The following is a 23,684-nucleotide window of genomic DNA, read 5'->3' on the forward strand; positions in this document are numbered from 1 at the left end:
TCTGGGCTCAGGCGAGCCAGTGTTGCTGTTGAAATAACCGTCTATGCTAACCCTTGAATTGCATTCGTGTAGAGCTGCACCTCGCCGACGGCTTCTACGAGCTTCACCCGGCGCCAGAAGAAGAAGCTGTAGCCGAGCTCCTGTCCTCCGAAGCCGAAGTCGCCCCCGAAGTCGAGCAGTTTCCGTCCTCCTTGCTTAAAGGCAAGCCCCGGTTGCATGAAAATCCTACGTGTTTTGCCAGACTTGCGCATGCCTTCTGTAACATGCTTGTGCATTTACGTATAGGAGTTATGTGAAACCCTAGATGCATGACTTAGTTATCCCAGTGATCTGAGCACTAGCTGTTGGACCGAGTAGCTGCATTGCTTAACTAGGAGACGGTAAAAGTCGAGTGATTTCCTATCACTCGCGAGTTGTAGGAGTTGCATGTTACTCTCCTGTTATAACTATAAGGACGATGGATGGGGCAGGGTTTTGGTAACTTTTTGGTGGTCGGATGGTTGCCCCATCTGTCTATGAAATCTTGCTAAGGCCCGACAGTGGTGGTGTTCGGGATCAAGTGTTTGAAAGTACTAGCCTCATACTTAGTATGGGATGAGGAAGCCTAGTACCGGATTGAACCTAGACGTGAGCGGTCGCCCCATTGTTCTTGGAACGGAGTTTCCCCTGCTGGTTGTCGCACGTGGTTAGGGGATTGATGGGCCCGACTTAGTCTGTGGAACCTTGCACCAAAGGAAATGGGCCCGACACGGGTTAGGGGATTGATGGGGAAGGCCGACACAGGAAGCGACCTCCGGGTGCGCGGATGTCGTGAGGCTAGGTTCACCATGCATGGTTAAAGAACTCGAATCGATTCGGCTGCCTCTCACAGTTTGAGATTGCTTGATCGCTATGTCACCCTGAGTAATTGAGGAATCTGATGATGGCAATGCTTGTTGTTATATCTACACATCTTGCTTGGTTCTATGAATGCGTAGAATAAGTGGCACAACCTAGACTGGTAAATGAACCTAGAACCGGAGCTAAAACTTGAAAATAGGGTTACTTAATGCTTTTGGCAAACAAACCCCTCAGCCAAACAGCTTGCATGTCTAGAAGGAGGAGTAGCCCTTACTCCTATCGGTTAAGTCTTGTTGAGCTTAGTAGCTCAGCCTTGTTGTGGCTCCTGTTTTCAGGTGAAGTTGCTACTTCCGACCCCTCTTTGGTTGGTGCTTGGCCGCCCCAGCTCCCGCCAGGCTGGACGGTCGAGTGGGATCCTTCCTCGGACGGCGAGGAGAGGAGCCAGTGATGTCCCGGTTGGCCTCACCAGGGATGTCCGACCCCGACGAAGTCTTCTGCTAGTGTTTTCTCTGTTATTTCTTGAAAACTTGTAAAACTCTGATTTTATGGCCGAACTAAATGGGTAAAACTTGTTCAACTCAGTGGACTTGTTGTATTCTCTGTAACCGCTCACCTTCGTGTGGGTTTGCTGAACTCGATCCTGTTTAAGTGGTTAAATCGGATGAAATCCGACGGCACTTCGTATTAACTCGGTTTAGGCAGGAGTGTCGCATGTTAGGCGGCTTAACCCTGTTTAATCAAGCTAATCCGAGGTGGTTCCGCCACAATGGGTATCATCGTCGCCATGGCGGCAATGCAGTGCCTTGTGCCGTCGACGATGACGGTCCACCTCGCCTTGGCCAGCGCCCCACCGCCGGTGGTCCGGTGCGGCACCGGCGCAGCGTGCTGCACAGTGACCAACGCGTACAGCGTTGTTCCCGGAGCGCTCCACGTGCCGCGCCGCGGTGGCCGCGTTCCCGTCCTCCGAGCGTGAGCTCCTCGCCGTCCAACGCCAAGGCGGCCGGGACGAGCATGAAGGTGGGCACGCGCTACTCCCACAGCGTGCCCAAGCTGGCCTGCCTCGGGCCATTGGCCGTGATGGCTACCACTTGACTGTTCTTCGATGTACTCATGATACCGATGTTGTTTGCATGTTGGTTCTAACTTCCATTGCATCCGATTTTGTAGATCCGTAACACAGGTTTAGTCCGGAGAAAGCTTCAAAAATTAGTAAAATGTGCATTTAAATATATTTTAGAGAATTATCGGGCAGGTGATCCACGCAGTACACTTTGTCCCATCGTACGCGCGAGGAGAAGAATGAGCGCTGAGGCACCCCCCCGCCGGTGACCACCCGGTCCCGACATCCACCCTCCCTGGACGGTGAGCTTCCTCTCTCCTCTTCTTGGTCGTCTCCATGGACATATCCAATGTGGATCTTCGTCCAGGGCTCAATTTCTCCAGCAAGGTACGGTCCCTTTTGGGTGCTCGGATTTCGGCTCGTCCCTCTTCCGTTTCTACGAGTTTTTGGCTCTTGGCTTCCTTTTCTCGGTCAAAGATCAAGCTTTCTGCAAGCAATGTGGCCTTTCTCCTCCAATCGGTCATTGGAGGATCAGCGGACCTCTTTCAAGTTTCTGAAGTGGAAGATTGGATCTTCAAGTTTTGTGTTTCTTGCAAAGAAGTTGGGGTCCTCATCTATCAGATGGGATCTTCTCAATGTGATATCTTTAAAGTGGATTTCAACTTGTTCAATGATCGAGGTTTGCACTTCGCCAAATTGGTTATAGCAAATTCTAAAGGAACTCACTTTCCCTGGATTTCTGTTTCCTCCAAGAAGACTCATTTACTTTTAATTGGAGCCAATTCTTTGCCTCTTGGTCGATCTACGTTTCGTCAACGCTCAACACCATCACAAGGGTTTCATGATATTCGCTTTTCAGCTTCGGATCTTTCTGGTAATCGTTGGAACCGGATCAATTCTCTTGATGTGCGTACCCGGGTTCATGAACAGAGAGCACCGGAGATTCAAAATTCAAATCAGTCTTCTCTTGGCATTAATTTGGACCTTAATTTGGGTCCAACAGGTCAGTCTTTTAAGTCTGTCTTAATTGGTAGCCCGGGTCCTATGACAACGGCTCCATCGGTTACAAATTGGGGAGTGAAACTGGGCCGAAATCAGTGCTCCATATGTCTATCTAATACCCATTCCAGAGATTCTTGTTTGAGGCCCATTCGTTGTGGCTTATGTTTTCGCTTGGGCCATTTTGCGGCAACCTGCAGATTTTGTCCACGTTTTCCTGGGCTTTCCAAAGATACAGCTTCATTTCTGCCACCACGCCTGGATAACTGGTCATCTTTTCCGGTGAGCACCTGGTTTCGGAACGTGATCCCTATGACCAGTGGGTCCTCCAATGCCAAGGATGTGACAGTTGGTAATTTTCAAGAGTTGGGTCTCTCCCTGTTGGGTATACCGGCAACTGCCCCTAAGGAAACAATTTTTTGGAAACGTCCCCTCAGTGGCGTGGTTCCAGGCGGCGTCCCTTCGTCTTCCTCCTCGGCCTCGAAGCCTACGCAAAAAGCTCCGCCGCCATTTGCAAACAGTGCATCCCTCACTCGCCTTACCCTCCCGCATTGTCCCCAAAACTGCACTGAAGAGAATCCTCCATCTTCTTTTGGACCATCGCTGGTTCTGGCTGACCTCCAAGCAACATTCATGGCTTACAAGTTCGTTAACCCAGCACCCTTCATGCCGCGGGGGTGTCAACGTCAGATGGTGGGCTTCCGCAAACCAATGTCAAGGGTGGTTCTTGGTGGAGCGCGCCGGAATCAAAGTAATGTGGCCATTGCAAAGATTGAACCTCTCCCACAGCTTCAGGTATCTTTTCAGTCCATACAAGAGCTTCTAGATGATTTTCTACAAAACCATAAGGGTCTTGCTATTCACTCAATTCAACCCTGTCCATATGGTCAAGCATATGTTCGATTTCACTTTGTGCATGACAAAGATTTTCTCATTGGGGGTGGTCAGCATCAATATGGTCAATACAGGATCTCTTTTTCGGATCACAATAGGGGTTGGAACAATAGACTCACCACTGTAAATTGTGAGGCTTGGGTTATGCTTCTGGGACTCAATATTGATTATTGGATAAAATCAGATATAGAAAAAGCAGTGGCGGTTTTTGGGAGATTGTTAGTCTGGGAAGAAGACCCAAATAATCTGGCTCGTGTCATTGTTAAAGTCAGAGTAGTGGACTTAACTGAGATCCCCTGGTTCTTGGTATGTTCACAGGGAGAAGACTTTGAAGGTAATTCATGGACTATTCAATGTGAAATTCTACAATACAGATTGTTAGGGGTGGGACCTGAAGATGAAAACCAACCTCCTGATGAAGTTGACCCACATATGTTTGATTTCTTTGGATATGGTCAACCTTCCAATGCCGTTGGTCATAATGTTCAAGGTGCTGGTAATGGTGCAGTGCCTGTGCATGGTCCGGCTCAACAATGGGGTCTCTGGCCAGAGGGGCCTCAAGGACAGAATAATGCCCCTTTTATTGGGCCCCAGCCGCCCCCAGAAGTGCCTATTGTACAAGCTCTCCCAGCTAATCAGGAGCAGCATGTTCCACCACATGATGCTAATCAAGATGTTTTGGTCCAGGATGCTAATCCTAATGGTTTGGATTTTGATCTAAACATGGCGGTGGATGATGATTTAGGAGGCATTGACAATTTAAGGCCCTGTTTGTTTGGGCTTTCAGCTAGCTTTCAGCCCCCAGAAGCTGAAAGCCCAAACAAACAGCTAGCTTTCAACCCTAGATTTTCATGGGCTAGAAGCTGTGGAAAGCCAAGTTATAGTAGAAAGGTGGAAAGGAGGAAAAAACCAGCTTCTGGTGAGCTTTCAGCAGGAATTACCCGCCTGCCATCGCTAAAGGGCCGAAACGGTACCTTCTTTTTTCTCCTGTTCGCCTCCTCCTCCCAAATCCTATCCACTCCTGCGCCGCCCTCCCCATCCGGCCGTGCTCCCTCCGGCCGCCGCTCATCCCGCGCCGCCCGCCGCCCATCCCGTCGACCCGCCGCCCTCCCCATCCGGCCGTGCTCCCTCCGGCCGCCGCTCATCCCGCGCCGCCCGCCGCCCATCCCGTCGACCCGCCGCACTCCTCATCCGGCCGTGCTCCCTCCAGTCATCCCGCGCCGCCCGCCGCTCATCCCGCGCCGCCCGCCGCCCATCCCGTCGACCCGCCGCCCGTCGCCCCTGCGGCCGCCGCCCGCCGCCCGCCCCTGCAGCCCCCGCCCGTGGCCCCTGCAGCCTCCGCCCGTCGCCCCTGCAGCAGCCGCCCGTGGCCCCTGCAGCTGCAGCCGCCGCCCGTCACCCCTGCAGCAGCTGCCCGTCGCCCCTCCCTGCTCGTGCCCGATCTGCATCGGCACTACTCGTGGACGATCTCCAGCGGCCCGATCTGCAGCGGTCCCTGCTCGTGCCCGATCAGCAGCGACCGTGCTCGTGGACGATCTCCAGCGGCCCGATCTGCAACACAGTCTCTGCTCGTGGACGTCGCCACATCTGCAGCAAGGTGAGCACTACAACCCCTAGAATTATGGTAGCCTAGAATCACGGTCTAGGAGCTTTGAATCATGGATTAGGATTTGGAATCAGCAATCTGTTAAATGATATCTTTGTATGCAATCATGAACAAAAACTCTCTGTCTAGATGGATAACAAAGGAAAGGGCAAGGGAAAGAGCAACGAACCCGAGAAGGTTGTATGCCAAGCAGATTGGGAAAATCCTGAAATGACTACAATTTTTTGTAACATTGTTGTTGAGGAGATTGCAGCTGGAAATAGGCCTCTAGGTACACTGAATGCAAGAGGCTATAAGAACTTGCGGGAAAAGTTTTTCACTCAAACAGGAAAAAATTATACCCAGAAACAACTGAAAAACCGTTGGGATAACTTGAAAACCTTGTATGGTTTTTGGAAATCGCTTTGGAGCGATTCTAGCCTTGGAAGGCATCCTGTTTTGGGGATACCTACAGCAAGTGATACATGGTGGGAGACAAATACAAAGGTTAGCAATATGTCGTGTGTATGTTCATTGGAATTCTTTGTACTATATGCAAGTGACTAATGTATTCTCTGTTTTTTTACAGGGACACCTCAGGAGGGAGAAAAAGGCATTCCGTTATGCTCCTCCACCATGTTTGAAACAATGGGAAATTATGTTTGAGAAGAGTCATGTCTCAGGCCAATCTGCATGCATTCCTGGTGAAGAAGGTGGTGGGGATAGCGTTCCCAATGAAGAAGAGAGGGATGATGATCCAATTCAAGAAATAGGGAGTGAGCAATTTACACCCACATCATCTACACGCACTGTACTGAAGAGGAAGGTGACATGTGATAGCCCTAGGAAAATTAGTCCAAGGAAGAAAGGAAAGAATCCTATGGTGAGGGTGATGTCACGCATGGTGGATGATGTGATTAGTTCCAACTCTGTGACCTCCAAAGCATTGACCGGTGATTTCACTTGTGAGTCGGTTAGAGAGGTTATGGCATTGGTTAAAGAATGTGGAGCTGTAGAAGGAAGTGATGAGCACTACATTGCAACACAGTTGTTCAAGCTTTCTGCAAATCGTGAAATTTTTTTGTCTAGCTTTGATACCAATGAAGGAAGGTTCAATTGGCTGAAGAGATGCTATGAAGAAAGAAAGAAGTAGTCGGCCATGCAAGAATTATTTCTGTATCCTATCTATCTAGTTACTGTTATTTTTGTAAAACTCTATATTCATGCCTTGTGATGTATTTGTGACCTACTGTTAGTTGTACCAAACTTGTGATACCTAGTTACTGTTATTCGTACCAAACTTGTGATGTTATTGTCCATGTGTCTTTATGTAGATGAGTTCTGCAAGTGATGAATCAAGTGATGATGAATATTCGAAGTTGTTGGAAATTGCAGTTGGTCAGCAGAAAAAGATGACTTGGTTGATCAATGCTGCAAACATGTTTGGTATGTATTATGATCAAACTTATCTAAACAAGTCAGGAAGGAGACAACCTGAGGTGACTGGTTATCAATGGGTTACTACAACTTTGAACAGACATAGATCATGTTATAGAATGTTCAGGATGACAAGGGCAGTTTTTGATAGTTTGCACGAAACCTTAGTTACCAACTATGGGTTGAAATCAACTACGGGTATGCATTCCATTGAAACTTTGGCCATGTTTTTATGGATAGTAGGTGGTTCTCAAGCTTTTAGTCAAGTTGAGGATAGATTTCAGAGATCTACAGAGACCATTAATATAAAGTTCACTCACGTGTTGAATTGCTTGAACAAAATGGCTGCAGACATTATTAAACCAAAAGATCTAGAGTTTTCTATTGTTCATCCTAAACTACAAGAACATCGGTTTTCACCTCATTTTCATGGTGCTATTGGAGCAATTGATGGAACTCATATCCCTGTAGTTGTTCCTTCTACTGAACAGATTACACATTTTGGTCGGTACCGATGTACCACTCAGAATGTATTGGCTGTATGTGACTTCGATATGAGGTTCACTTTTGTTGTTGCTGGATGGCCTGGTTCAGTGCATGACACAAGGGTTTTTAATGAAGCATTGCAGAAATATGCTGACAAATTTCCTTTTCCGCCAGAAGGTACAACAATATGGCACCTACAATTGTTTTATTAAATGAACCATATATTATTACTAACATCTTAGAAATATGTGTAGGAAAATACTACCTTGTTGACTCGGGTTATCCTAATCGGAAGGGTTTTCTTTCACCATACAAAGGAGAGAAGTATCATTTACCAGAGTTTCGACAAGGTCCAGAGCCAAGAGGTAAAAAAGAAGTGTTCAATCACTTACATTCATCACTACGGAATGTGATTGAAAGGTCATTTGGTGTTCTCAAAATGAAGTGGAGCATATTACAAAAAATATCGAGTTATCCAATGGAAAAGCAAGCAAGGATTATAATTGCATGTATGGCCCTACACAACTTTATTAGAGAAAGTGCTTTGACTGATGAACTTTTTGACTTGTGCGATCAAAATGAAGACTTTGTTCCAAGTGTTGCTCAAGCAACATCATCTCAGCCACAAGCACATGGACATGAAGAGAGCGACATGAATGCTTTCCGTGATAGTATTGCTGATGCTTTGATGGCCATGAGAGAGTAGTGTAATGTCGTTTGAACATGTTTGTGACTTATAAATGCATGGATAATGACCCATTAATTTTATTATAATTATGTTGTCAACAAAGTCTATGAATAATTGTGCATTAAACAAATACAATCAGTACGGACACATAGGGGTAATAGAGACATTGTACATCTCTTCCAGCCACTCTTATCCTCGGAGAAGCTGGGTTGCCAAACAAACCTCAGCTTTCGGAAAGCCAGCATTCCAGGATGGAAAGCCAGAAGCCAGCTTTCGGAAAGCAAAAGCTAGAACAAACAGGGCCTAATACAGGCGGCAGATAATCAGGGTGCTGAAGACCCAATGGAGGATAATATGCAAATTATTGATGGGACAGACTCTTCAGGGAGTGATGACATCCCTCATCATAACTTTAACAATGAACCTGTGCAAGTAGATGTGTTCATTCCCCAGAATGATGGTCAGCCCCTACACATGGTCCAGGATGAGGTCAATGAAAATGAGCTTCTGGGAGAAAACAAGCTCAGGAAGGTCACCATGGGCTTCAAAACAATCCAATGCATTTGGGCTTTGTACAAACTCTTAGGCCCTGCCAGGATCCTGTCTTCTATCAGATGCAGAGTGTTAAACAATCTCAAGCCTTTTAGACATCTGCAGAAATATATAATCATTGGGCACAGTACTTTTCTTCAGGCAAGACAGACTCTCGGGTACAAGTCCCCCTGGCATGGTCTCATTTTTTTATGGCTCAACTCCTGAACCCTATGAGCTTCGTCTGGGCCAAGAACTTTTTATCTTCACCAGCTATGCCATTCCTCCATTCAGAGCCGGTTGTACAACTCAGTCTACCCAATAAATGTCCAAATGATAAACCTCTTGACTGTCCTTCCAAGGATTCCTCTAATCCGGGTAAGGGGCTCAAATCCAAGGACATCGTGTTTGAAGGGAATCTACATGGTGATATTGCAAGCTCTTCAGCTGCTCCTTTCATTCCTGAAGGTTTGGAACAGAACATAGTTGATCATGACCCCATTGGCTCTGAGATCACAAATTCACCTTCTACACCACTAGAAAAGATCATTCAAAAGGTCTCTTCTACCTCTGGTCCTTGGTCTAAGGCCCTGCTCAAGAAAGCACATCACATGAATGCATTAGGCAGGGTTGATATGGGCTGCACTGTTAATGATGAGGAGCTTCGCAGGAGCAGTAGAAATTCAAGTTACAATCAGGGATTCAAAAGTTCTGGTTGTAAAGACAAGAACTGCATTGGTTGTTCAGCAGCCCCTCCTGCTTTATCAAAGGAGATTATCCGAAACTTGGGTGAATCGTTCTGTAAGGTGGATGCCTCCAAGCTCACCTCTGTTGCTTTAGTCAAGAAGAAGGGCACAGCTCCGGTTGCAAGGAAGCTGGTCAAGAAGAAATCTGCTGCAGATGTTGATGATGCACAAGAGGCACCAAGAAGCAACAAGAAGAAGCCCAATAAGCAATAGTTCTGGCTGGGCCTGGTGGCATTCTCTTCTGCTTCTGATCTCTTATGCACAGGAACCTTCTTTTGTTATATGTCTAGTTTACATTGGTTATGTTTGGAACTCGTGTCTATCCTCAGATATTTCTCTTACATCTGTTTGCTCAGAACTGGTTCAAGCAATGTTTGCCTACTCTATGGTTGCTCTCTTTTCATAATATACTATGAATCATACTGCTAATACAAGATTATGGAATGTCATGTGCTGGAATGTCAGAGGTATTAACTCTGACAAGAAGTGGAATTCAATTAGGGACAAAATTATTGACAGCAATTGTGATGTTATATGCTTGCAACAAACTAAGAGAGAGCATCTTGACAATAATTATATCAGAAAATTTTGCCCCCGAGTATTCGATAAGTTTGAATACCGGTCTTCTGTGGGTGCTTCAGGGGGTATAGCAATCATATGGAAATCAAAACTTTTTGATGGGGAACTAGTTTTCTCTAATGAGTATGCTTTGTCAGTGAAATTTCTGTCCACTCTGTCTGATAATGAATGGGTACTTACAAATGTCTATGGTCCTTGTTTGACTGAAGGGAAACGGGACTTTATCCACTGGCTAAAACATATTCAGATGCCCGATAATGTTGATTGGTTGCTTTTAGGGGACTTCAATCTTATGAGAAGTCCAGCGGATAGAAATAAACCAGGAGGAAATGTTGCAGATATGCTCTTGTTCAATGAAGCTATTAGCTGTCTTGGTCTTGTTGAGATCCCTTTCAAATCAAAAAAATTCACCTGGTCAAATAAACAACAATCACCCTTGCTGGAGAGGCTAGACTGGTTTTTTGTCACCCCATCCTGGGCTTCATCCTACCCTAACACTTTTGCTTACCCTCTTGTGATGGAGACTTCGGACCACACGCCATGTATTATAACCTTTGGAACAGATATACCGAGAGGGAAAGTTTTTCACTTTGAAAATCATTGGCTTCAGCATGACCAGGTTATGGACATTATCAAACATGGATGGTCCATCCCTGTACAGGCAACAGATAAAGCTAAGATTATTACTGGCAAGTTCAAAAATCTCAGAAGGGTGCTCAAAGCTTGGCAAGCTCAACTATCCATCCTGAAAACAGTGATCTCCAATGTGAAGCTTATTTTATCCTTCTTGGAACGAATAGAGGAATACAGAGATCTGCTGCTAATTGAATGGAATTTCAAAGACATCCTACAACAACATTTGCAATCTCTCCTAAGATAGCAAAACACATATTGGAAGCAGCGTGGAGCCATTAAGTGGGTAAAATTTGGAGATGAATCCACAAAATTCTTTCATGTCAATGCAACAATTAAGCACAAAAAGAACTTTATCAGATCCATTGAAGATACTAATGGTATTCCTCAAACCAGCCACAAGAATAAGGAATCCATTCTCTAGGAGGCTTATAAAGAAAGATTGGGAACTTCTAATCCTCAACCAATGGATTTTGATTTACATCAGTTGATACACATGGACGATGACTTATCCAGCCTGGAAGTACCTTTCTCTACGGAAGAAATTGATGCAGTCATTAACTCTCTGCCAAATGACAAGTCCCCAGGGCCTGACGGGTTCAATACTGACTTTATCAAAAAAGCATGGCCTGTTATCAAGCAAGACTTCTATGCTCTTTGCCAAGCCTTCCATGAAGCAAATTTATGCCTACAAAGTATTAATGGCTCCTACATTACGCTAATTGCTAAAGTGGATGGAGCTGCAACTGTTTCAGACTATAGGCCCATATCTCTGTTGAATAATTCAGTCAAGTTGATCACCAAATTACTTGCTAATAGACTTCAGGGGGCAATAACAAGGCTAGTGCATACCAATCAATATGGCTTTATTAAAACAAGAACCATCCAAGACTGCCTTGCTTGGGCTTTTGAATACCTTCACTTATGTCATAAGTCAAGAAAAGAAATTGTTATTCTGAAATTGGATTTTGAAAAGGCTTTTGATCGCATCGAGCACAATGCAATGCTAGACATTATGAAGCATAAAGGCTTTGGACCACGATGGATCAAATGGATGAAACAAATCTTCAATTCAGGGACTTCATCCATCTTACTGAATGGAGTTCCAGGAAAAAGATTTACTTGTAAAAGGGGAGTTAGGTAGGGAGATCCTCTATCTCCACTTCTTTTTGTTCTTGGGGCAGATCTGCTACAGTCAGTACTCAATAATGCGAAGGAGCAGGGACACTTGCAACTGCCAATTCAGATTAATCACAATCAGGACTTTCCAATAATACAATATGTTGATGACACACTTATTATTATGGAAGGATGCCCATTGCAACTGTTTCACCTAAAAAACCTTTTACAGTCCTTTGCCACCTCAACTGGGCTCAAGGTAAACTTTAACAAATCCATGATGGTGCCAATTAATATCTCAGAGGAAAGGATACAACAGTTAGCTCAGACTTTTGGCTGTTCAATAGGGAAAATGCCCTTCACATACTTGGGACTACCACTGGGATTGACAAAGCCAAGAATTGAGGAATTTCTCCCTATGGTGACTCGGTGTGAAAGAAGATTGTTGTCCACCTCAAATCTACTATCTGAAGCGGGGAGATTACAATTAACAAACTCAATATTCACTGCCCTACCGATGTTTCACATGAGTACCTTACTGCTACCTAAGTCAGTATATAAACAAGTGGATAAATACAGAAAGCACTGCTTTTGGAGAGGATCAGACATCAATAACAAAAAACCGCCTAAAGCAGCATGGGACATGGTGATTTTACCAAAAAAGGAAGGTGGCCTTGGTGTCCTGAATTTGCAGACACAAAATGAAGCTTTGTTGCTTAAATTCCTACATAAATTCTATAATAAAGCGGATATCCCGTGGGTCCATCTCATATGGGAAAAATACTATGGGAATGGTAAACTGCCAGGCACTGTATCTAAAGGATCCTTCTGGTGGCGTGACATCATTAAACTCTTGGAAAAATTCAAAGGAATAGCCTCAGTGTCAGTGAAGGATGGCAGTACTTGCTTCTTATGGCATGATTTATGGAATAATCAGGTGCCAACACAAGTGTACCCGCATCTCTTTTCTTTTGCTCGGGATAAAAATTTATCTTTGAAGCGAGCTTACTCGATCACAGACTTACAGCAACTCTTCTTTTTGCCCTTGTCGACACAAGCGTATAATCAATTGATTCATCTTGCTGAAGACTTAGAAAGATTAGACCTTTCGCCTGATCCGGACTTTTGGGTATATATCTGGGGTAATGCAAACTTCTCTTCATCAAAGGCATATAAGTCCCTCATTGGACATAGGAGCACTCATCCAGTGTATGATTGGCTATGGAAGTCGCGATGTCAAAAGAAACACAAAGTCTTCTTTTGGTTGGTTTTGAAAGATAGACTTAGTACAAGAGATATCATACGGCGAAAACATATGCCTATGCCCTCATATAACTGTGTCCTCTGTCACCACAACAAAATTGAGACACTCTTCCATCTTCTGCTAGAATGCCCGTTTGCTCAAGACTGTTGGATACATTTAGGCCTTTATGCAGACTTACAACTGGATCCTTATTCCATTATGACTACCTTCAAAACTCAGCTTCAAGTTCCCTTCTTCATGGAAATAATCATAATCATGAGCTGGTGCATATGGATGGCAAGAAATGATTCAATCTTTCGTGGCATACCACCAACAACTCTAGGGGCCATCACGCGCTTTAAGACTATTTTTGCTTTAGTTCTGCATAGAGTTAAAGAGGCCTGGAAACAATCAATGGTTGAATGGCTAGAGCTTATGTTGTAATCTTCATGATTTTCTTCTTAACCTTCTTTGTATCTTAGTTACAAACTGCTTTGTTTTTGTTTTTGTTTTTGTACTGTTATTCCCTTTAATATATAACCAGCAGGATAAAACCCTCCTGTTGCAAAAAAAAAAGGACAGGACTGAAACTCTGAATTGCTGCGACAAATTTTTCTGTGCTCCGTTCGTCCTTCCCTCAAGGAAGATCAATTTTTCATGATCGAACTGGGAAATTGGTTGGCCCGGCTCGCATTTCGTGTGACCTTGGTTTGACATTTTGGTGCTCAAGCGCGTCTCAGCCGATCAATTTCGTTTGGCGTGTCAATTTCTTTACGTTGAGCGCAGCATTTGTCGGTCAACAAAAAGATTATAAAAAATTGTCTCTTCGATTGGCATGCGGCAGAACAAAAAAAAATCTGCATCACTCTATGCTTTCACCTTTCAGACAGCGAAGAGAAACGCGAGGCTCCAACTGCAAGCAAGAACCTTGGCACGAGCTCCAAGCTCTCATCCCTTTGCCGCCAACCGTGCGATCCACTCTGTCATTGTTGACCGTCCCGTCGGCCACGAAATCACTACCGGAGGGGACGGAGGAGGGCCAGCTCGGCCATGGCGTCGTCGTCGGCTGAAAAGGACCGGGGGCGAACGCGGCCTCATCACCAGCACCAACGCCCTCGCCCGCGTCGTCTCCGTCGACGCCGGCAGCAGGGAGGTCACCGTCGAGAGTGGCGTCACGCTGGCCAGCTCATCGACGCCGCGGCGGTGGCCGGGCTGGCGGTGCCCTACTGGCTCGAGCACACCGTTGGCGGCTGCTCTCCACGGGCGCGCACGGGAGCTCCCTCTGGGGGGAAGGGCTCCGCCGTGCACGAGTACGTCGTCGGGATGAGGCTCCGGGCTCGTCACGCCGGCGACGGCGGCCGAGGGGCACGCAAGGGTAAGGGTGCTCGCCGCCGGCGCCGACCCGGAGCTGGACGCGGCGAAGGTGTCGCTCGGGGTGCTGGGGGTCATCTCGCAGGTCACCCTGGCGCTGCAGCCCATGTTCAAGCGGTAGGTGCGGTTCGAGACGCGCGGCGACGACGACCTGGCGGAGCGTGTCGTGGCGTTCGCGAGAGAGCACAAGTTCGCCGACATCCTCTGGTACCCCGGCCACGTGGCAAGGCCGTGTACCGCGTCGACGACTGCGTGCCCGTCAACACCTCCGGCGACAGCGTCTACGACTTTATCGGCTTCCGGCCCACCCCCACGCTCGCCATCAAGGCCGGTAGGCTCGCCGGTACGGCGCCATTATTCATGGATGCATGCAACTCATGGTCGATCCATTCTCTTGTGTGCATTCTAGTTACCCTTGATGTTGTTGTTGTCTTGTTGATGGTTGATGAAGAGGTGGGCGTTGGAGCGATGAGGAACTCCGGCGGCAGGTGCGCCACCGCGCTGACGACGAGGGCCATCCTCTCCGCCGGCTACTACGGTCTGATGGAGCACGGCCTGCTGCCGCTACTGCCGTGCCGGGGCGGCCGGTGGTGGGGTTCCAGAACAAAAAATCCGGTCGTCGACGAGCAGCTGCCTGGCGGGGCCCGACGACGCCCTGCTCACGGCGTGCCCGTGGGACCCGCGCGTGTCCCACGGCACCTTCTACTTCCAGTCCGGCATCAGCGTGCAGCTGTCCCGCGCGGCGGCGTTCATCCGCGACATAGACCCCGGCGCGCTCTGCGGCGTGGAGGTGTACTACGGCATCCTGCTGCGCTACGCGAGGGCCTCGTCGGCGCACCTGAGCAAGGCGGAGGACAGCGTGGACTTCGACCTGACCTACTACCGGAGCCGCGGCGACCCGGCGCCGGCGCCGCGGCTGCACGGTGACGCATTGGAAGAGGTGGAGCAGATGGCGCTGCGGAGGCACGGCGCGCGGGATGCCGCAGTGGGGCAAGAACCCAAACGCGGCGATGAGGTACGGCGCGGCGAGGGTGGTGGCGTTCGTGGCGGTGAAGCGCGCGTTCGACCCCGACGGGCTCTTCTCCAGCGAGTGGAGGGACGCCGTGCTCGGGAGCACCGGCGGCGTGAGCATGGTGAGGGACCGGGGCGCCATGGAGGGGCTGTGCGTGTGCGCCCAGGACTCGCACTGCGCGCCGGACAACGGGTATATCTGCCGGCCGGGCAGGGTGTACAAGGAGGCTAGGGTGTGCCGGCATGACGACGGCGATTCCTAGCTAGGCACGGCCGGCAGGGTTACTGACTTGCTGTTGGTGACTAGGTGTTGAACAACGACGCGCCAGAATTTGGCAGAGTTGGCTCGTTCCTGGTTAAGTGTGGATGCAGGGTACTTGTGATTCAGTATATGGGGTGGCATTTGGGCATGTACCAAGTTCATGTTCCAACTTCAAATTCGCTTGCGAGGCGTTTATCGATGCATCAGTAGTAAAATGCGAGGCATGACTGTATCAGTTGGACGACATTGACTCTTTAAACCGAGTCATGTCGTAGAAATGCTATGCATCTGTTCTGAAATGTGCAAAGGAGCCATAGGAAAAGTTAGCAGGAAAGTAAGGTCACCGCAAATTCAGTCAAATGGAAATCTGTTCCGAACATCCTAGAACCAAAAAGATGTTCAAAGATTATGCTGAAACAACATAGACAACACTTGTGCTCATGGGCGCAAGCAAATTCACACACAGTACCGGTCGATACACACACTTGTCTCGTGTTCAGCACAGTCATATCATAAATGTAACACAAGGTTGCTGACCCCCTATTTGAAATCTAAATCACGACCCAGTACAAAAGCTCACTCTTCAATAAGTGACCAAGCAACTTTCACGAGCATCTTGGTGATACCAAGAGTAATTTCGACTCCAGCTCTACCGTTGATATCTGGAGTAAAAGCAACGGTATCTTGATACTCAATATCACCAGGCTGGGGCACAATAGTCACTAACAACTTCTCCTCCAGAGAAACAGATACAATTGATCATAAAAGTTGGATAACACCTTTACCATTGCTGTTCATCACCACACCAGCCGCTATGCTATCATGAAGCACAACATGATTCGGAATGATGGTGGTGCAAGCAGTGATTTTTCCATAAAACCAATTGAAATAGTAGCCTCCACTGCCTCATGCACAACTGCATACTTCACCTACATGGTACTGAGCCTGGTAGCAAGATCTTTGCTTTCAACAATGCTATTGTCCAAACGTCGACCTGCTATGCCCCTGATCATCACGAATCATTTACTAAGTTCTTCCTCTTGCTGCCCTTGATGATCCGTGATCTTCAGATCAATCTCAACATACGCATCATCTAGCAACGCAAGTCCTCTTTTTGGGCCAGTCAAGATCAATGTTTCATCCTATATATGGAAAAGTTTACATGATAGGTTAATGAAATATATTCCTCCGATATAAATCAAAGCACATGAAATTTCATCCATACGTAGATGACTTATGGTTAAAAGTTGATGTCAGTACAGGGTCTCAAAATGCTAGTATATATCATGAAGATCAATAAGAAGCCGCACATGCATGACCAATTAATAAGAACACAAGCAAGACATAGAAATGGTTTTGTAAAATGCATCCCCGAGCAAATACAATATATGCACCTCAAAATGCCTGTTACTGTTTAAAAGAAACACGACAATTTACAAACATACACAGAGCAGGCATATATATACTTCATTTTGGACATGTGTGCCTTTTTATTTATTACGCACGGCTGCAACATGGTCATCTGGCATTAATTATTACGATGATTGACCAGAGGCATGTCTACCTTTCTCAGCAATATACAGATTCGGAACCAGAGGATGCTTAGTAATTAAATATATATTGGGCTGTATATATAGGCAATGCAAGAAGGGAGTGTCGTCTAATAATCCTAGTTAATTACCTTAGAGTTGATGAGTTGAGGATGTGTGGCGGATCCACTTCGAATTTGCTTGATTAAACATGATTAAGCCGCCTGATATGCGACACTCATGCCATAATCAAGTAAACACGAAGTGCCGTCGGATTTCATCCGATTTAACCACTTGAACAGGACCGAATAGCAAACCCATACGAAGGTGAGCGGTTCCAGAGAATACAGCAAGTCCACTAAGTTAAGCAATTTAACCATCTAGTTTGGTTATAAAACATCATCAGAGTTTACAAGGTTTGAAGGGAAACCACAGAAGATAAAACAACAAGCGGAAGCTACTTCGTCGGGGTCGGACATCCCTGGTGAGGCCAACCGGGACGTCAATGATCCCTCTCCTCGTCGTCCGAGGAGGGATCCCACTCAACCGTCCAACCCGGAGGGAGTTGGGGCGGCCAAGTACCAACAGAAGGAGGCTCGGAGGCAGCAACTTCACCTGAAAGAAAGAGCCACAACAAGGCTGAGCTACTAAGCTCAACAAGACTTAACCGACAGGGAGCGCGCTAAACTACCTCTTCTATACATGCAAGGCTTTATGGCTGAGGGGTTTGTTTGTCAAAAGCGCTAGGTGTATCCTTATTTTCAAGTTTTAGCTCCGGTTCTAAGTTCATTATCCGTTCCAAGTTTTGCAACCTATTCTAAGCAAACATAGAACCAACCAAAAGGTATATACATCATCAACAAAACCATGTCATCATCAGATTCCTTCTTTACTCAGGGTGACATAGCGATCAAGCAGTCTCAAACTGTGAGAGGCAGACGAATCGATTCGGGTTTCTTAACCATGCATGGCGAACCTAATCTCACGACATCCGCGCACCACCAGGGCCGCTTCCTGTGTCGGCCGTCCCCATCAATTCCCAGGCGCGTGTCAGGTCCAAACTTCCCTTGGCATGCAATGCTCCACAGTCCCGGCCTCTGACGTACTGAAACCGCACTTGCACCCACATGATGCACCATGGGAACCTCGTTCCAGGGATAGCAGGGGTATAAGCCACGTCCTAGTTCAATCAGGTACTAGGCTTCCCCATCCCATACTAGGTATGAGATTAGTACTTTCAAACACTTGATCACGAACACCACCACTGTCGGGCCTTAGCAAGTTGCATAGATAGACGGGGCGATCAACCGACCACCAAAGAGTTACCCAAAACCCTGCCCCGTCCATCGTCCTTATAGTTGTGACAGAAAGGTAAACATCCAACTCCTACAACTCGCGAGTGACAGGGAATCACTCGGCTTTTACCGTTTCCTATTTAAGCAAAGCATCTACTCGGTCCAACAGCTAGTGTTCAGATCAAGGGAGCTAAGTTATGCATCTAGGGTTCCAAACAACTCCTATACGTAAATGCACAAGCATGTTAAAGAAGGCATGCGCAAGTTTGGTAAAAAACAGGGGATTCATGCATCCGGGGCTTGCCTTCGAGCAAGGAGGAAGGGAACTGCTCGACTTCTGGGGCAGCTTCGGCTTCTGGGGGCAGGAGCTCAGCTACACCGTCGTCTTCTGGCGCCGGGTGTAGCTCGTAGTAGCCGTCGGCGAGACGCAGCTCTACACGAATGCAATGCATTAGTTAGCATATACGGTTATTTCAACAGCAACACTTGCAAGTCTGAGCCCAGAAACTTGCGACAAGTTACAGGAGGGTGGGGAGGTTCAATGGAGTTGATGGAGATCAAGAGGTAAGGGTCGGAGGGAAGGAACTTATGATCTGACCCTTATTCTAGAGGAAAAGATGTGCTAGGGGTCCTCAGACTTAACGCTGAAAAGTCCCCAAGTTTTACACATACACCCTCGGTTCAAAGAAAAAGATACAGTCGAGCCCTCGGGCGAGGCGGAGAAGGGTCGGCGGAACAGACAGGGTCGGGCGAGACGGAACCGGGGTCGGGTGGATAGGAGGGGTCGGGCGAAGCGAACAGGGGTCGGCAGCCTACCTTCGTCTTACAGAGGAGGCTTGGGCGGAAGAACTAAGGGCTTGGGACAGCGGCGAGGATGTCCGGTGGCGGCGGTGCTTCTTGTGGATCACAAGTAAGCTCTTGGGCAGCACTGAAGCAGTGGCTGGCGGATTGGGAAAAGGTGGTGTTTGAGCAGAGAGGAGAGTTCCTCAGACTTAGGTGGTGGCGCTGTGAGTTCGAACAGGGAGCAAGAGAGATGGCAGCTAGGGCAAGGGGAACTCCGGCGGGACTTCTGCATTCCCTTTTATAGCGGCGCGGAAGGGAGAAGGGGGAGCGGCGCGAAGGCCGGGGATGAAGCGATGGAGTGCTCTGCCCGGGCGGCGATTGAGCGACGAGGGCGGTGGAGCAGGACTTCGGGGATGACGCCGGCGGTCATTGGGCACTGATGTCAGGGCGGCGCAGGCGCGGGTTTGTCGGTGGTTGAGATTTGGCGGAGGCGGACGTCGTCGTGCGGTGGATCTGATGGAAGTGACTGGGAAAACGGCACTAGGATCGAGGGTGCACAGGTGAGAAGACAGGCGGCTGCGGGCGCGCGGGCGAGCGCGGAGCAACAGATTGTCGGGGCGGCTTCTGACAGGGCGGGAAAAGGAGCTGTCGCTGCCGTGGTCTGGGTTGGCGGAGGAGGAATCGTCGCGTAGCGAAGACCGGGGCGGCGCGACTGTGGCGAGGTGACGGAAAAGACGAGCGGCATCGGGCTCTGCGGCCGGGATCTGGCGATGTGATGATGGGCGCGGGCGGCGAGGTGCTGCAGAAAGGGTAGCAGAGGAGCTTCCGCCACGATTGGGGAAAGGGGCGCGAGAATCCATCCGGTCGCGGGCCTAAGACGAGGCGGAGCGGCGGGCGTCGGAGGAGTTGAGCCACGCGGCGGGGGAAAACTGAAGCGGGCATGCAACTCGAGTGCGCCTGTCGCGGGAGATCTGGGGAAAAGATCTCGTGGGCCCACCGGTCAGTCTCGTGGTCCACTGCTCGAACTGAAGGGCGATGCTGCGGGATGGCTTAGAAAGATCCGACGATGGGGTGGGGGTCGGCGGGGTCGGAACGGGGACAACACGGCGAGGGGTCGGATCGAAGGGGTCGGAAGATCTGGAGGTTGAACACTTAGGCTTGGAAAAAACTAAGACAGGTGATCAGGAACTCGGATTAAGATTGACACGAAGGATTTTTGTCCGAGGCCGTTACAGGATGATCTCTTTCGCGACGGAAGAGATAAACACACTTGCAATCAATGCTATCTCTGGCAATGACAGTGCCATACACGTTGATGGGGGAAATCAACATCCAACGATGCTATCTTCACGGATAGGATGTTCACTGCATCTTGCTGCAAGTACCGATCGCCTTCATTGAAGACTCTATCAGTGTGCCTCATCAGATCAAGGGGCACTGTTGTGTGGGAAAAACAAAGACAGAAAAATTAGATTCAGATTAAATTGTCTAAGCTAATTAATTAAATTGTTGATACTATATAATATATATAGATTGATCATCAGCAATATATATAATTAATCGATCGACTTACACTCCACCTCGTCAAGGTCGAATCTGCTGAAGTCCTTGAAGTGGTATCGGTTGTAATACCAGCCACCCTGCTTAGGGTCGTAGTCTAAGATCTTAGCAAGGGCGAACTTGTGGGCGTTCGCAGCCTGAACCCTTTGCTCCTCCTTGAGCGCCTCGGCCTTCTCTCTCTGCATCCGCCTCTCATGATCAGCCACCGCCTCCGCCTCGTCGAAGAAGAAAGGTTCCAGTTCCAGGTCTACGTTCTCCTCCTCTGATTCATCATCACGCTGCTTCTGATCCGCCTTGCTGCTGCCATCACCGTCGCTCGCCATGCAGATCACCTCAAGTCCTCCTCGATCTGATCCTCTCCGACGTATTCTTACTAAGAGCAAGAGGCCTCTTTCTTAGCCCTCCGGCCTCTGTATTTAAAGGGACCGATGTGCCTGGACTTTGGCGTCTCCATGATCGACTCGAACTAGAATTTTCATCATGTATATATGTAAACCGAATACAACTTCTTTACCGTACCTAATCTAATTCAGCCATACAACTCCTTTACTGTATATATGCAGATAGTCACGCCCAACATGAGGCGCCGACTTTGACTGCGCCCATCACTAGCAACATTGCATATGCTCATTAATCATAAAAGACGTTCACATCACACACAAGTTCAACACGATAAGCCGTTACAATACCAGTAGATAAACACACTGCTACTTATGCTGTGTCCAACATATATAGTCATCATAAATTAGGTGAGGGTAACTGCTACACCCAATACAAAAGCTTAATCTGTTATCAGTGACCAAGCAACCTTCACGAGCATACTGGTGAGACCAACAGAAGTTCCAGCTTCAACTCTGCCCTTGATGCTAGGAGTAAAACCTATGGATTAAAGATTACCAGTCGTGTCTACAAAAGTAACTAACAGATCCTCCTCCAGAGAGATAGATACAACCGATCACATGAGTTGCATATTACCTTTTCTGTGACTTCAATTGAAATAGTAGCCTCCACTGCCTCATGCACAACTGCATACTTCACCTCCATGGTACTGAGCCTGGTAGCAAGATCTTCGCTTTCAACAATGCTTTTGTCCAAACGTCGACCTGCTATGCCCCTGATCGTCACGAATCCTTTACTCAGTTCTTCCTCTTGCTGCCCTTGATCATCCGTGATCTTCAAATCAATCTCAACATACGCATCATCTAGCAACCCAAGTGCTCTTTTTGGGCCGTCAAGATCAATGATTGATCCTATGGAAAAGTTCACATGATAGGTTACTGATATATATTTTCTACGATGTAAAACAAGGCACATGAAACTTCAGTTATGAGTAGATGGCTTGTCAGTTGTTACCATATATGACATTGTTAATAGTCTAGTGATTTGTGTGTAAATGAAACTTCAGCCTATGATTGAAAATGATATCAGTACAGGTCTCAAAATGGTAGTATCACGAAGATCATTAAGCCAGACGTGCATGAGAAATTCATAAACAAGCAACGTATCAAAACGGTTTTACATAAAATGCATCTGCTAGCAACTACCATGCGCCTTCAGAATGCCCATTTTGTCTAAAAGAAACACTAGTACAAACAAACACAGAACACGGATACGCATCATTTTGAACGTGTGCTTTTATTAGTGCTATAACATGGTTATTTGACATTCTGATGATTGATCAGAGTGACGTAAAATTCAACCTTTTAGCAACATAACTTTTAAAACCAGAAGATGCCTAGCACCAAGGGACTGCATATGTTTATTGACAACAACTAAAGATAACAGTACACTGTTGAAAAATAGAAAATTACTTCAGGGAATTATAAATATTGGATTTTTCTCTGAAGGCAAGAACGGAATGCCCAATCCTACTTACCTTAGAGGTGATGAGCTAACAATGATCTTTTTCGCGACGGAAGAGATAAATACACTTGAGATAAATAAACTTGCAATCAATGTTGTCTCTGGCAATGACAGTGCCATACACGTTGATGGGGAAATCAACATCCAATGATGATACCTTCATCGATAGGATGTTCACTGCAGCAAACTCCAAGTACCTATCACAGACTTTATCGGTGTATCTCATCGGACCAAGGGGTGCTGTGGTGTGGAAAAGGAAAAACTAAGAAATTAGATTCATGCTTACAATTTGAAACTAAAGTTCAGCAACACAACCACAAAGTGCGGTTTTTCTAAAAAGAACACCGTGTGCACAATTGAATAATTTGATCGATTACAAAATTTTCAATCAATCCAGCAGGATAATTGTATGAACTAAAGTTTCACGGCTGGCAAACAAGCTAGACCGCGAGAAGTACAATAAATGTGATGGAAGGTGAGCTTAAACGATAGATCGATCGACTTACACTCCTCGTCGAGGTCGAATCTGCTGGAGTCCTCAAAGTGGTATCGGTTGTAATATTCACCACTCTGCTTAGGGTCGTAGTCTAAGATCTTAGCAAGGGCGAACTCGTGGGCCTTCGCAACCCAAACCCTTTGCTCCTCCTTCTACGCCTCTTGCTGGTCTCTCCGCATCCACCTCTCATGATCAGCCACCGCCTCCGCCTCGTCGAAGAAGAAAGGTTCCAAGCCCGGGCAGTACTCCTTATCATCGTCGCACCCCAAGCCGCCGTCGGCCGCCGCCACCAACCCGCCGGCCGCCGCCATGAACAAGACAACGACGCCGCCGCCAAGGAAGGAAGGGACGAAGGGGAAAGAAGGGAATCTATCCGATCCGATGTGATCTCAGCCAGGGTTCGTGAGACCCTTGTGCTAGAGAGATTGGGCTGAGAGCATCACATGGCGTGGCCCAACTATGCTCGAGATGCAGCAGATTTGTTAGAACCAGCCCAAGCCCAGTTCAGCCCACCATTTTTTTTTAAGAGACACCGTGGAAGACCATCTGCATTCCACAATAAAGGAAGACCATCACCTTCCCTAGACTAAAACCCATCTAGCTTCGAACGCTACAAAAGATTCAACTGCGGCCTTTTGTATCAGGCTGCAGGCCACTCATGATCTGTCTCAATC

The 23,684-nt window shown here is 47.5% G+C and overlaps 2 pseudogenes; one reads left to right on the forward strand and one right to left on the reverse strand.

The window, feature by feature from the left end:
• The first annotated feature begins 1,606 nt into the window (after nt 1-1,606).
• On the forward strand, nt 1,607-15,510 carry LOC117853671 (L-gulonolactone oxidase 2-like; annotated as a pseudogene).
• A 297-nt stretch (nt 15,511-15,807) lies between these two features.
• On the reverse strand, nt 15,808-20,974 carry LOC140221585 (uncharacterized; annotated as a pseudogene).
• Nucleotides 20,975-23,684: the final 2,710 nt, after the last annotated feature.

This window comes from Setaria viridis, chromosome 1 (assembly GCF_005286985.2).
Source record: "Setaria viridis chromosome 1, Setaria_viridis_v4.0, whole genome shotgun sequence".
NCBI lineage: Eukaryota > Viridiplantae > Streptophyta > Magnoliopsida > Poales > Poaceae > Setaria > Setaria viridis.